At 38.4% G+C, this 13,717-nt stretch overlaps 1 protein-coding gene and 1 non-coding gene across 4 annotated transcripts in view; one reads left to right on the forward strand and one right to left on the reverse strand.

Annotated features, from left to right (window-relative positions):
- The window catches only part of PDZRN4 (PDZ domain containing ring finger 4), a 398,006-nt gene that overhangs the window by 229,536 nt on the left and 154,753 nt on the right, over positions 1 to 13,717 (forward strand). The window lies entirely within an intron of this gene.
- On the reverse strand, positions 5,352 to 5,454 carry LOC111764780 (U6 spliceosomal RNA). Its single transcript, XR_002797303.2, has one exon. It is a non-coding gene; the product is annotated as a U6 spliceosomal RNA (small nuclear RNA).

Raw genomic sequence — 13,717 nt, forward strand, 5'->3', positions numbered from 1 at the left:
AGACTTCTTGAAAGACTACGTCTGCTCTCCTCGGGGCTTCGCCTCCGCCTTCAACTCCGGGCACCCACTCTGCCTCCCTCTGCCCATGACTCTCAAAGATGGTGTTCCAGCCACCAGGTGTGCCACCCCCAGGCAGCTACCTTGCCTGGAACCTTTAGCTGCACGTGACTCTACGCACAGGCACCTGATTTTCTGTGGCTTCTCTGACTCTCGCTTTCTCTCTTTGCTGGACCCTCCTCTTCTGACGTCTCGACGTAGGGTTGCCAAAGGTTCAGTTCTCGACCCTGTTTTTCTATATTTCTTTGACCGCCTGACTCACTGCCTCAGTTTTAAATCCACATCAGTGATCTTCAGATGAAAACCATCTCTTTTTTGAGTGTATGATATTTAAAAGATCAAATTCATTGTTACATATTAATAAAGCATAAATCCATCCAAAGAGCACAAGCAGTGGAATTCGTGTAAGCATGCATTTGCGCGTTCATCACCCCAGTCATTCCCACAGCACTTTCATTATTCCAATAATAACAACAAACAAAAAACAAACAAAACCTGTCACCTCCCAATCTCTCTATGCCTTGCCTGCGTACATAGATAGCTACTATTCTTTTCCTTCAATTTAATACATTTATATTTTGTAAAAACAGTCTTATGTATGCAATATCTTCCATATTTGTGTTTAACATGAGGTTTTACTATCTTATACGGCCCCATGTTATACCTTTTAGCTTTCCTTCTAGTAATATACGTGACCTTAGATTTTCCTTTTCTGCCACTGTCATACTCATACAATAGCACTGATAATTACAAACAGCATAATATGCTTTAACCACTTCTATTCACTTCCAAAGATTTACAAGCAATCTTTTTTTAACAATTCTGCACATATTAACCCTCTGCTTTCCATTCTCTACCCGCCTTCTATTTACTGGTGACCTCTATTCTCATTATTAACTCCATGAATTTACATAATATATTTAGTTCTTAATAGCTCAGTCTTACAATACTTGTCCTTTTGTGTCTGGCTTGCTTCACTTGCTTCACTCAGCATACTATCCTCCAGGTTCATCCATGTTGTCGTATGCTTCACGACTTCATTTCTTCTTACCACTGCATAATATTCCATCTTGTGTATACCCCACAATTTGTTCATCCATTCATTGGTTGATGGACCTCTGGGTTGTTTCCAATTTTTGACAATTGTGAATAATGCTGCTATGAACATTATTGTGCAAATATCTGTTTGTGTCTCTGCTCTCAGTTCTTCTGGGTATATACCGAGGATTGGGATTGCCAGGTTACATGACAGGTCTATACTCAACTTCCTTAGGAATTGCCAGGCGGTCCTCCACAGTGGATGTACCATTGCACATTCCCCAACAGTAAATAAGTGTTTCTATCTCTCCAAATCCTCTTCAACTTTTACAGGTTTCTGACTTTTTAATAGAGGCCAGTGTAACAGGTATGAAATGAAATCTCCTTGTAGTTTTGATTTGCATTTCCCTAATTGCTAGTGATGTTGAATATTTTTTCATGGTTTCTTCACCATTTGTATTTCTTCTTTAGACAATTGTCTTTTCAAGTCTTTTGCCCATTTTTTAATTGGGTAAAGTTTGTCTTTTTAGTGTTGAGTTGTATGATCTCTTTATATATCATGGATATGAAACCCTTATCAGATACATGATTTTGCCAAATATTTTCTACCATTGAATTGGCTGACTTTTCACACTTTTGACAAAGTCCTTTGAGGTGCAAAAGTGTTTAATTTTGAGGAAGTCCCATTTATCAATTTTTTCCTTTGTTGCTGTTGCTTTAGGTGTAAGGTTTAAGAAACTACCACCCTCCACAAGATCTTGAATATGTTTTCCTATGTTTTCTTCTAGGAGATTTATGGTTGTTGCTTTTATATTTAGATCCTTGATCCATTTTGAATTAATTTTTATGTAAGGTATGAGACAGGGATCTTCTTTCTTTCTTTTGGATATGGATAGCCAGTTCTCCCAGTACCCTTTATTTAATCAGCTATTCTGGCCCAGATGGGTGGGCTTAACAGCCTTGTCAAAAATCTCTTGACTGTAGATGCGAGGGTCAATTTCTCAGTTCTTGATTCACTTCCATTGGTCAATGTGTCTGTCTTTATGCCAGTATCATGCTGTATAGAAACACTATATATTTTTGTGTATTAATCTTATATCTGATACAAGTATCTGTATCTGATACCACTTTTCTATTTGTCTATTAGTTCTAGTAGCTTTGTTGTGATTTTTCAGGAGATTCTAGATATAGAAGCATATCATCAGTGAATAGTGAAAGTTTCATTTCTTCTTTTCCTACTCGGGTGCCTTTTATTTCTTTTTCTAGCTAATTGCTCTAGCTAGCATCTCTAGCACAATGTTGAATAGCAGTGGTAACAGTCGGCATCCCTGTTTTGTTCCTGATCTCAGCAGGAAAGCTTTCATTCTCGCACTGTTGAGTACAATGCCAGCTGTAGGTTTTTCAGATATTCACTTTACCATATTGAGAGAGATTCCTTCTATTTCTATCTTTTGGAGTGTTTTTTATCAAGAAAGGGTGCTATGTTTTTTCAAATGCCTTTTCTGCATCATTCGAGAGGATGATGGGATTTTTTCCTTCACTTTTTATCAATGTGGTATATTATACTAATTGATGTTCTTGTGTTGAAACACCCTTGCTTATCTGGGATAAAACCCACTTGATCATGGTGTATAATTCTTTTCATGTGCTTTTGGATTCTGTTTGCCAGTATTTTGTTGAGGATTTTTGCATCTATATTCATGGAGATATTGGCCTGTAATTTTATTTTATGTTTAATATTTTGTAGTATCTTTATTTGATTTTGGGGTAATGTTGCTGTCATAGAATGAGTTTGGTAGCATTCTTTCCTGTTCAATTTTTTGAAAGAGCTTGAGCAAGATTGGTGTTAGATCATCTTTGAACGATTGGTATAATTCACCTGTGAAGCCATTTGGTCAAAGACTTTTCATCTTTGGGGGGCTTTTAATGACTCTTTCATTTTCTTCACTTGTGACTGGTTTGTTGAGGTCTTCTGTTTCTTCTACGGTCAGTGTATGTAATTTGTGAGTTTCTAGGACTCTGTCCATCTCCTCTACACTGTCTAGTTTTTTGGTGTACAGTTCATAGTGTCCTCTTTTTTTTTCTTCTTTTTTTTTTTTTTTAATATTTATTTATTTATTTAATTTCCCCCCCCCCCCACCCCCGGTTGTCTGTTCTCTGTGTCTATTTGCTGCGTCTTGTTTCTTTGTCCGCTTCTGTTGTCGTCAGCGGCACGGGAAGTGTGGGCGGCGCCATTCCTGGGCAGGCTGCGCTTTCTTTCGCGCTGGGCGGCTCTCCTTATGGGTGCACTCCTTGCGCGTGGGGCTCCCCTACGCGGGGGACACCCCTGCGTGGCACAGCACTCCTTGCGCGCATCAGCATTGCACATGGGCCAGCTCCACACGGGTCAAGGAGGCCCGGGGTTTGAACTGCGGACCTCCCATGTGGTAGACGGACGCCCTAACCACTGGGCCAAGTCCGTTTCCCCATAGTGGCCTCTTATGAGCTCTTTTATTTATGCAGAGTCAGTGGTAATGTCCCCGTCTCATTTGTGATTTTATTTATTTGCATCTTCTCTCTTTTTTCTTTGTCAGTCTAGCTAAGGGTTTGTTGATTTTGTTGATCTTCTCAAAGAACCAACTTTTGGCTTTGTTGATTCTCTCTATTGTTTTTTTATTCTTGTTTTTATATTGCTTATTCTGTTCATTTATTTCTGCTCTGATCATTACCGTTTCTCTCTTTTGGCTTTGTTTGGGATTAGTTTGCTCTTCTTTTTCCTGTTCCTCCAGGTGTGCAAGTAGGTCTTTAGTTTTAGTTCTTTCTTCTTTTTTGCTGTGAGCACTGAAGGCAATAAATTTCCTCTCAGCACTGCTTTTGTGGTGTCCCATCGGTTTTGATTTGTTGTGTTCTCATTTTCATTCTTCTCAAGATATTTGCTGAATTCTCTTGCAATTTATTCTTTGACCCACTTACTATAGGAGTGTTTGTTTAATCTCTATATGATTATGAATTTTCCCTTTTTCTGTCCATTATTGATTTCCAGCTTAATTCCATTATGATCAGAGAAAGTGTTTTGTATAATTTCAATCTTCTTTAGATTTACTGAGACTTGTTTTGTGACCCAATATATGGTCTATCTTGGAGAAGGATCCTTGAGCACTTGAAAAAAAAAGGTATAACCTGCTGTTTTGGGATACAGTACTCTATAGATGTCTTTTAGGTCTAGTTCATTTATCATATTATTAATATTCAAGTTCTCTTTTTCTTTATCCTTTATCCTCTGTCCAGATGTTCTACCCAATAATGAGAGTGATGTATTGAAGTCCCCAACTATTATTGTAGAGACATCTGTTTTATCCTTTAGTTTTGCCAGTGTATGCCTCATGTTTCTTTTGGCACTCAGGTTAGGAGCATAATTATTTAAAGTAGTTATTTCTTCTTAGAGAGTTGCAATTTTAATAAAATAAATAATGACCTTCTTCATCCCTTATAACAGCTTTGCATTTGGAATCTATTTTGTCTGATATTGGTATCACTGTTCCAGCTCTTTTTAGGTTACTATTTGCACGGAATACCTTTTCCAATCTTTCACTTTTAACTTGATTGTGTCCTAACGTCTCTTGTAGACAACATATAGGTGGCTTGTATTTTTTTTATCCATGCCATTAGTCTATGTCTTTTGACCAGGTAGTTTAATCTATTAACATTCAATGTTATTACTATAAAGGCATTACCTACTTCTCATGCATTTGTCCTTCAGCTCTCTGTTGTCAGATCATTCTATTCTGTCTTCTTACCGTTTAATTTACTCTTCTCAATAATCTTCATTTCTAAACCTTCTCCAAATCTCTCACCCTTGGTTTTTCCTTTCAGGCTGCAGCACTCCTTTATTATTTCTTGTAGTTCTGGTCTTTTGGTAACATATTCTATCAGTTTTTGTTTGTCTGTGAAGACTTTGAACTCACCCTCATTTTTGAAGGACATTTTTGCCAGATACAGAATTATTGGCTGGAAGTTTTTCTCTTTCAATACCTTAAATACATCATACCACTTTCTTCTCATCTCCATGATTTCTGATGAGAGTTTGGCACTTAATGTTATTGAGTTTCCCTTCCATGTGATGCTCTGCTTTTCTCTTGCTGCTTTCAGAATCCTCTTTTTATCTCTGATATTTTTCCTTCTGAATAGGTGTCTCAGATTAGGTCTTTTTCAATTGATTCTGTTTGTGGTGCATTGTCCTTCTTGGATATTGATATTTATGTCTTTCATAAGGGTTGGAAAGTTTTCAGTTGTTATTTCCTCAATCATCCTTACACAGGGGCAATGCTAATCTTCTCTGTATCATTCCAATTTTAGTATATGTGCTGCTAAAACAAGCACCAAACCATCATTTTTGACATCTCTAATCAAAATCTCAGCTCCACGAGGGATATCTTTATTCTGAGAAGTACCTCAATCTCATCATAGCCAGCTCCAATCTGCTTATATTCACTATACATACTAGATCTTCTCCCCTACCCCGACTTCCTTATTTCTATTAAAGACATAATCTTTAACCCAGAAATTCACCTTTATAAGTGCACTCACCATTGAATTCTTCCTCTTCCCTGCCAAGCACATGGAAGGACACCTTCTTCCTACCTCTGTAGCATTTTTCCCATTTATTCCATGTTAATGTCCTTCCATTTTCCTCTTGGAAGTCCTTTCACCTTTCATTTACACTGTCATAAAATGTTCATTTTTAAAATATTATTTTTTATTTTTAAAGAAGGTTTAGATTACATAAATGTTATATAAAAAATAAAGGGGATTCCCATATACCCCATCCCCTCCCCCTCCCACACATTTCCCTGTTGACAACATCTTTCATTAGTGTGGTACATTTGTTACCGTTGATAAATATATATTGAAGCTTTGCGCTAGCCAAGGACTTTTTATTACTACTGCTGTTAGACTCCTAATTGTTTCCTCCCAGTCAAGCCTCTCAAGAAATTGAAATAGTGACTTGCCTGTTGGCACTCCCTGACACAGAAACCTTCTGCAGCTCTTCATCCCCCACCACAGAAAGAACAAATCCAGATCCTCAAGACTCTTCCCGTCATAGTCCAATTCATCATTCCTAAGAGGTTTCTCACTTCATCCTAACTAAATCATTTGCCACTCCCATGATCTCACAATTCCTCACCTCTTTCTGCATCACTCTGTCCACTGATAATTATTCTCCTTCAACTCCTCCATCTCCTCCTGTTGCCTATTTTATACCTTATGCTATTTTGCAGAGAAATAGTAAAAGAATTATCAACAATAAAATATAAATTGTTAAAGCGTGTTTATGTTTATACATGCTTTAGGAAGATATATATATATCATTTAGCCTATATTTATAAATAAATGATAGGTTTCTCAACAGCTAATATAGTATCCCAGTGATTAGTATACGGTATTTCTGCCGAGAATTCTGTTCTAATGATTTATTTATTTAATTATTTAAGGTAGCAGAGTATTCATGTGTATCAATAAATACTTGTTGAATGAATAAATGAATTTAATTGTTTTTAATTAGAGTCTCTTAGCTCATTACTTTGGTATTACTTGGTCCTGACAGAGTTATCAATTTTGCTTTTATTCTCCCTGACTTGTACACCATTTTGCATTCTACACCTTTGGAAGTAGTTAAATGAGTTTATCATTGGAGCGAGAAAAGAAGAATCAACTCAAACATAACTTATTTTCATATTGCTAATTCATATTAAAAGGATTAGTATGTATTTGTCATTACATGATATGAAATTATAAAATATATTCTCAGTCAAATGAACTATTTTTCTCTGGTACCTAGCAAATTATCTGGCATTTTGTTCATTATCACTGCTATAATAAGTTTACAGTAATAAACTCCATTAGAAATCATTGCTAATAAACCAAAATTTTATAAATAGAAACATACATATTATTATATACATATGTATATCAGTCTGTGTGTGTATGCATAATAGAAATTTCTTTTTGTCAATATGACATTTATCATGCCTTTACAAAATGATTATCCAAGCTCTCTGTCATCCAGTATCTTCCTTTTTGCACATAAAATTCTGGCTTTCCTCAACTTTTCCTCTTTATTTCCTTTCTTCAGCATTTCCTCTTTGTTGATTGAATATTAGCTATAAGACAGGCTCAACGTTGGTTTTTATTTTATGTGTTCTTCCTGTTTGTACGTCTCAGTAATTTAAATTAGATAAGTCTTAAGCTTCACTCTACTGGGACAATTTTCCTAAAATTCTACTGAATATGTATAATCCTAATCTGATCAGCATCCTTCTGCACAAAGTATTATATTCTTAACAGGCATGCTATCATGAAAAGTTTGTTCAAATTCGAATATTCCTTCCATACTCCGGGGTCCCTCTTCCAATCAGAAGCTTTCAGTTTATACCTTGACATTGGACTCCAACTGCCCACTAGTTAAAAAGTTGATCATAAGTTAACATCCTTAGTTGTTGAGATTTTTGAACAGGTTAGTAATAGTAACCCTTTCAAATCATTCAGAAATTGATAAGACTTTTGGAGGCTAGGGTAGGAAAAGGTGGTTTCAAGAGGGAGATTTATTTCAAATAATCCTCTCAACAACACCATGAAAGAAGAAGAAGCTATTAAGTCCATTTGACAAATGGGGAGGTGGAGGCCCAGGAAGTCAAGAATGATTTTGCAGCTCAAATTATAGAGCTGGGATTTAAGCCCATGAATTTTTCACTCTGAAGCCCATGTAGTTCCTTGCTTACTCTTTCTGTGTTGGGCAGCTCCTCATGCTCTGGAAACTATATATTCAATAAACCAAACCACACTAAAGCCTCTATTTCCTGTGATTCTTTTCCTTCAGGCCCTACTTTCATTTATATAAAAATAGTTATTTATAACTTGATTAGGAATCAGCTTAACCTGTTAACAAGCCTGTTGTTTGTTACTGAGTTGCTGTCTTAACCCAATTAAAATACAAAGCCCCTCTGAGAGTTAGTGTTTCTGAAGTGGTTCCTCAGGGACAAGGATTTTGCTCCAAGGGCTGATTAGCATCTATGGTCACACCACGCAGACGCTGCTTCAGCTTACACGTGAAACTGTCCTTATGTTGGATGCGTTCTCCCTTCTGTTCAAAAGAATTTTGCTTATCTTTATGGTTAAATGGATGATCTGATGAAAATCTAGAAGACTTATGGGGAAACATGACCACTTTCATACTAGTATTTCTGAATATTTATGCAGTTATGCCAAATAATGCTGCTATATATCTTTACACAAAATTTCACAATAGCTCACTAGAAATCATCTTGAGCCAATGCTAGTGTGTATATATATATACATACATACACACATATAGACATATATATAGCATGCATATGTGTGTATATATATATACACATGTATATATGTATATTTTTAATGGCAGGTTCAATGATAATTTGCTAACAAGAGTTTGTTTAAATCCATGAACTCAGGATTGTCTTCTCTGTGTATTAGCCATACTCTCTGTGCTAGCTGGATAACAAATAAATCCCCAACCCTTAGTCATATGAGGGAGTCGAGGTGCATTTTTCTTTCATACAGAGGCAGATGCAGGCTTGGAGGCTCCCATGACTTTCCCTAAGAGGTGCCGGTGGTCTCGGCTGTTTCCACTGTGTGACTGCACCACTTTGGTGTCTTTTGCTGGCAGGCCTGTGGAGGACGGCAAGAGAGACTGAGAGAATTCAAGTTTAGAAGCCAGGCCTGAAAGTGGTCTTTAAAAGCACTTCCAGCTGTATCGCCTTCACTGGAACTCAAGACATGATCCCACCTTGTTAGTGGCTGGCGAATTTTTTTGCTTGGTGGGTATAAGATATTTGTAAATAAATTAATAATAATATAATATAATAATAATAGTAATAAATAACTATATTCATAACATAGGATAAAAATAACGTTCAGTGACAATCTTTAATCAATATAAAAGAGACATATGAAAGAATCTATTTTATATAAACCATTATACTATACCAGTTATGCAAATGATTATATTACTTTGTTCTTAGTACCTAAAAAGCCTTCAAAACTGTAAACAAATGAGAAACAAATGCCACAAAATAAAATTGTCTTTCTCACGTGAGTGAGGAAACAAACTTGTAGGAAGGTAAGCTAGGAGCATGTCATTATCTATTATGGGAATGTGGGAAGTAGAACCAAGGAGAAGGGGAAAAGGTCAGCCCTATACACTGAGTCATAGAAAATTCAGATTTATTGACCCAGGGAAGAATCTGCTGAACAAGGAGCAACTGGATTTTTTCCCACAAGTAATTTTCTGTTATATTTCTTCTGGTGTGATCTCGTTCTATACAATTTCCAAAGCAATATGAGATGCAAAGAGAGTAGGGCTCTAAACATAATTGTATTTTTTTTTAAAGATTTATTTATTTATTTATTTATTTCTCTCCCCTTCTCCCTCCCCCACCTCGGTTGTCTCTTCTCTGTGTCTATTTGCTGCATCTTCTTTGTCCGCTTCTGTTGTTGTCAGCAGCACAGGAATCTGTTTCTTTTTGTTACGTTGTCTTGTTGTGTCATTTCTCCATGTGGGCGGCACCATTCCTGGGCAGGCTGCACTTTCTTTCGCACTGGGCGGCTCTCCTTATGGGGCACACTCCTTGCGCATGGCGCGGCACTCCTTGCACGCATCGCACTGCGCATGGGCCAGCTCCACATGGGTCAAGGTGGCCCGGGGTTTGAACCGCAGACCTCCCATGTGGTAGGCAGATGCCCTAACCACTGGGCCAAGTCTGCCGCCCTTAATTGTATTTTTAATTCAAGCACCTCTGAGGAAGGAGGCACCAAATTTAAGGACTCCCATCTCCCATGTGGAGAGAGAAAGCCAGAAAAAAAATGCTCATGTTCACATCTGGGTCAAGGATTCACTTTTTTAAAATCTGGACTAACAACTAGAAAATGTTCTGTAGGGATTAAGCAAAAATACCATGTAATTGACTAAGTTCAGTTAATAGCAACTGTGGATTTTTCATAAGGCTTCTCTAACCTACCAAAATCTATCAAAATATTGTGGGTTCTGTCTTAAATGAGATGGTGTTCCATAATGCACAACAATTTATCAAGTAAAAGTATAAACCCATCCACTCTTTAAAAGATGTGATTCTGGGGAGTGGATGTGGCTTAAGCAGTGAATGTCTGCTTCCTAGCTTCCTATATGAGAGGTCTCGGGTTTGGTTCCCAGCACCTCCTGAAAACAAAAGAAACAACAAGCAAACAAACAAACAAAAACCCACTAATGGGAGCCAATGTTGCTCAGTGGTTGAGTACCGGCTTCCCACATATGAGGTCCCAGGTATTAAAAAAAAAAAAAAAAAGGATGTGATTCTGTCTTTCCTTTCAGTATCTCTCAGCACCAAGTTCAACCCATATGTCGCTTGGTTTATACCCTTTACAAGGAACAGTAAGTAATGATGATAAAGCACTTAGGTTAATTGAGGTCACAGAGCATATGGAATCAGAGGAGTAGTAATAGTGTGCCCAGGAAATCATGGTTCAGATTGGAAATCTTAAACTTGTTGTTTTAATCCATCCATGTGTAAGCTTCTTTCTTAGCTAGCCTAAGATTGACCAGGAAGGCTATTGATGAAGGCCAGTGGGAAAGGAGCAAATATGTCCAAGATATATCCCGGTTCCCCAATAAATGGTCACATAATTCTCTTTGCCTGTCACCAATATGTGGAACGTGAGCCCCTCACTGTGAATGATGAGGGGAGGGTGATTTCTTCATGATCGCAGAAGCCAAAACCCAGCCTTTTCACAAGGCTTACATGGCAGGTGAGCTACCCAAGGAGACGATGACTCTGATTCAAGTCCACCCCTACCACAAACTCTTCATTCATGGCACACGAGTCCTAACACTTTAACCCCCTAGGGAACTAGTATAGCTCGTTGGAAAAGTCATGGATTTAGCACATGTGGGTTTCAACCTCAGCTTTGCCACTTAACCAGCTATGTGACTTTGAGCAAATTCCATTATATTTCTGAGCCTGAGTTTTCTTCTGCATAAAAATAGCCACACATACCTCCTAGAATTTGTGTGAAACTTGTGAGGCTTCGGGCACCTTAGATATAGCAGGTGCTTCTTAAATGTGAGTTCTCTTCTCAAATTAATTACAAAGCCCCAGAGATGTTCATTATCATATAAGTAATCATATCAGAAATTATAGGGATGGGGGCATTCAAGAGATCATCTGATTTTACACCTTATTTACAGGAGGGGAAAGGGATACACACACACACACACACATCTAAATGTTCAGAGTACGTTTAAAAGTACATATACCAAGACCCTGCTCCAGATTTGATGCCTTAGAAGCACTAGGGGTAGACAGTATGCACATATACTTTGAAAAGATGTGTTCACAAATGACTCTGTCTTACTCTTCTATTTAAGTACTATTAGAGAAAAATGGCACTCACTGGGACATGGAGACTGATAGTTGCAAGCAGAAAGTTTATTGGGAAGCTCTCCCAAAGGAGGGACCTGAAGAATAGACTTCAGTCCCCCCGCTGGCATGGTGGGGTTTGAAGAGAGACTTCACCTCGCCCGTGGCAGAGGCGGTCATGAATTTATACAGTAGATCTAGAGGTGGGAACTTGCTTAGTCAGTGGGAGGGGGTTGGGGCTGGGTAAGACCCAAGGACCAGTAGGGTGGGCTAGGGGTAGTGAATTCTAGGGATGCCGGAGGGGTTGGTGGTGTCATGTGACTGCTCTGTCTATTCTTGTGAGGAAGTGAACTGTATCTGAACGTGTAGGCTCTGGATAGGGGACTGCTCTGTGTCACGGAAATGCAAATCACTGTTAACTGTTGTAAACCTTGTGAACAGGTAATCATCATAAACCTTGTAAGGAGAAAGCTCTAACAAGCACGACAGCCCTAGAGGCTGACACAGGACATGATAAATAAGAGAAACTCAATGCACTGTCATGGGACTAGGTGTCTTGGCCTAGTCCCTACCTACTACATAGAGCTACACAGAGCTCTTCTCTGCCTCCACCTGGCTGCTAATCTTAGAGGAATCCAACCTTTCCCAAAGGAAAATTGAGGTTTCAAAATATCCACTTGGATATTTATAAAAATATGACTATCTACTTGATTGTCTTCACAGTAGCATAACAGTGAGAATTCAGCAAAACTATGTTGTAGGTGGTGGTAATCTTGGCTAATATTTTTGAGTACCTGCATGCAACAGATACCAGGTAAAGCACATCTTCACAAAATCCCTTCTTGGGAGATACTATGCATGTCCACCTTTTACAATGTAGAAATTGAGGCAGCTCAGGATTGCAGAACTTGTTTAAGTTCACACAGCAACTTTGTCATGTGAGGACTCACTGGCTCATTCTGAAGATAATGCTATCCTGGGCCAGTTTGTGTGGGATTAGTTATTCTATGTTATCAGTTTCACAGAACTTTATGTGATACTAGAATGTTGATTTGTAGTGCGGATGTTTCTAACAGCCGTATTAGAACCATTTTCATGACAGAAAATTGGTGGCAATGGGATCAGGTAGGTCTGAAGATGCCAGGACCACAAGAGATAAGTGATTTCTCAGGGTCTCAAAGGGAGAGAAAGTTTCAGACCCTGAACATCTTGTTAAAATAGCTGGTGTCTTTGCATGCTCTCCTTACCTGCCTTATTTTCTTCTGTCATGTTTACTTGATTTTATATGCATATACGTACGTGTATATGTATATTTGTATGAATGTATGTATACATGTATATAAACAGGTAGGAAATAAAGCAGAAAAAGCTCTAAAATATCCCAGAAGGATAGAAGAGTAGGCAGATGACCCAGTTACTCCCATCACACCACCCTGCTAATTCCCTGCATAGCACCTATTATTGTTAAAAAAGTTTATGTAACTACTCATGTGCTTGTTTGTTGTTTCCTTTTACTATACGGTTTGCTCCATGAGATAGGAATCTTTGTATATCTTAAATATCATTATAATGACTGTACAGGTGAGCAGAGTACAAGGAAGAGAGAGGAAAGATGGTGTATTACAGGGCCAGGCCGAAAAGTGGAGTCTGGACTTGAAGGTAAAAATAAGAGAGTATCATACAAAATAAGGCATTGAGAGTGTTGCGAGGAGAGTTTGAACCCTGTTCCTAGAGCAGCATATTCTGTTTGTGTTGGTGCGTGTATGAGAGAGAGGGAGAAAGAGAGAGCGACTCAGGGCCAGGGAGCTGGGGGACAGAAGGGCTTACGGATGCATGCTTGCAGGGAGAGAGAGGCAAGAACTAGAAATGCTGATCCCTTATATTCTTGCGAATGCCAAATGCTGAGGAGTGAATGTGTGATCCAGGTGAGAAAAGATGGTCACCTGAGCTAGGAGGTAATCACGGAGGGGACGGAAGGAAGAGAGGCAGATGGCGAGGTTAAAATGAACAGTGCTTGGTCATTTGGTGTAGGCAGCAGGGAGGCTTTAGGCAGATACTAATGTATAAAACTTGAGACTTGGGGTAGTCAGGAGAACTGATTTTGGAAATGCGAGCACACGCAGAGCCGAGTTCTGCTCGGAGGAAAGAGGATTAGGAGTTAAATTGTGTTAAGTTGAATTGACTATGCTAGG

The sequence above is a fragment of the Dasypus novemcinctus genome, chromosome 12, assembly GCF_030445035.2.
Source record: "Dasypus novemcinctus isolate mDasNov1 chromosome 12, mDasNov1.1.hap2, whole genome shotgun sequence".
Lineage (NCBI taxonomy): Eukaryota > Metazoa > Chordata > Mammalia > Cingulata > Dasypodidae > Dasypus > Dasypus novemcinctus.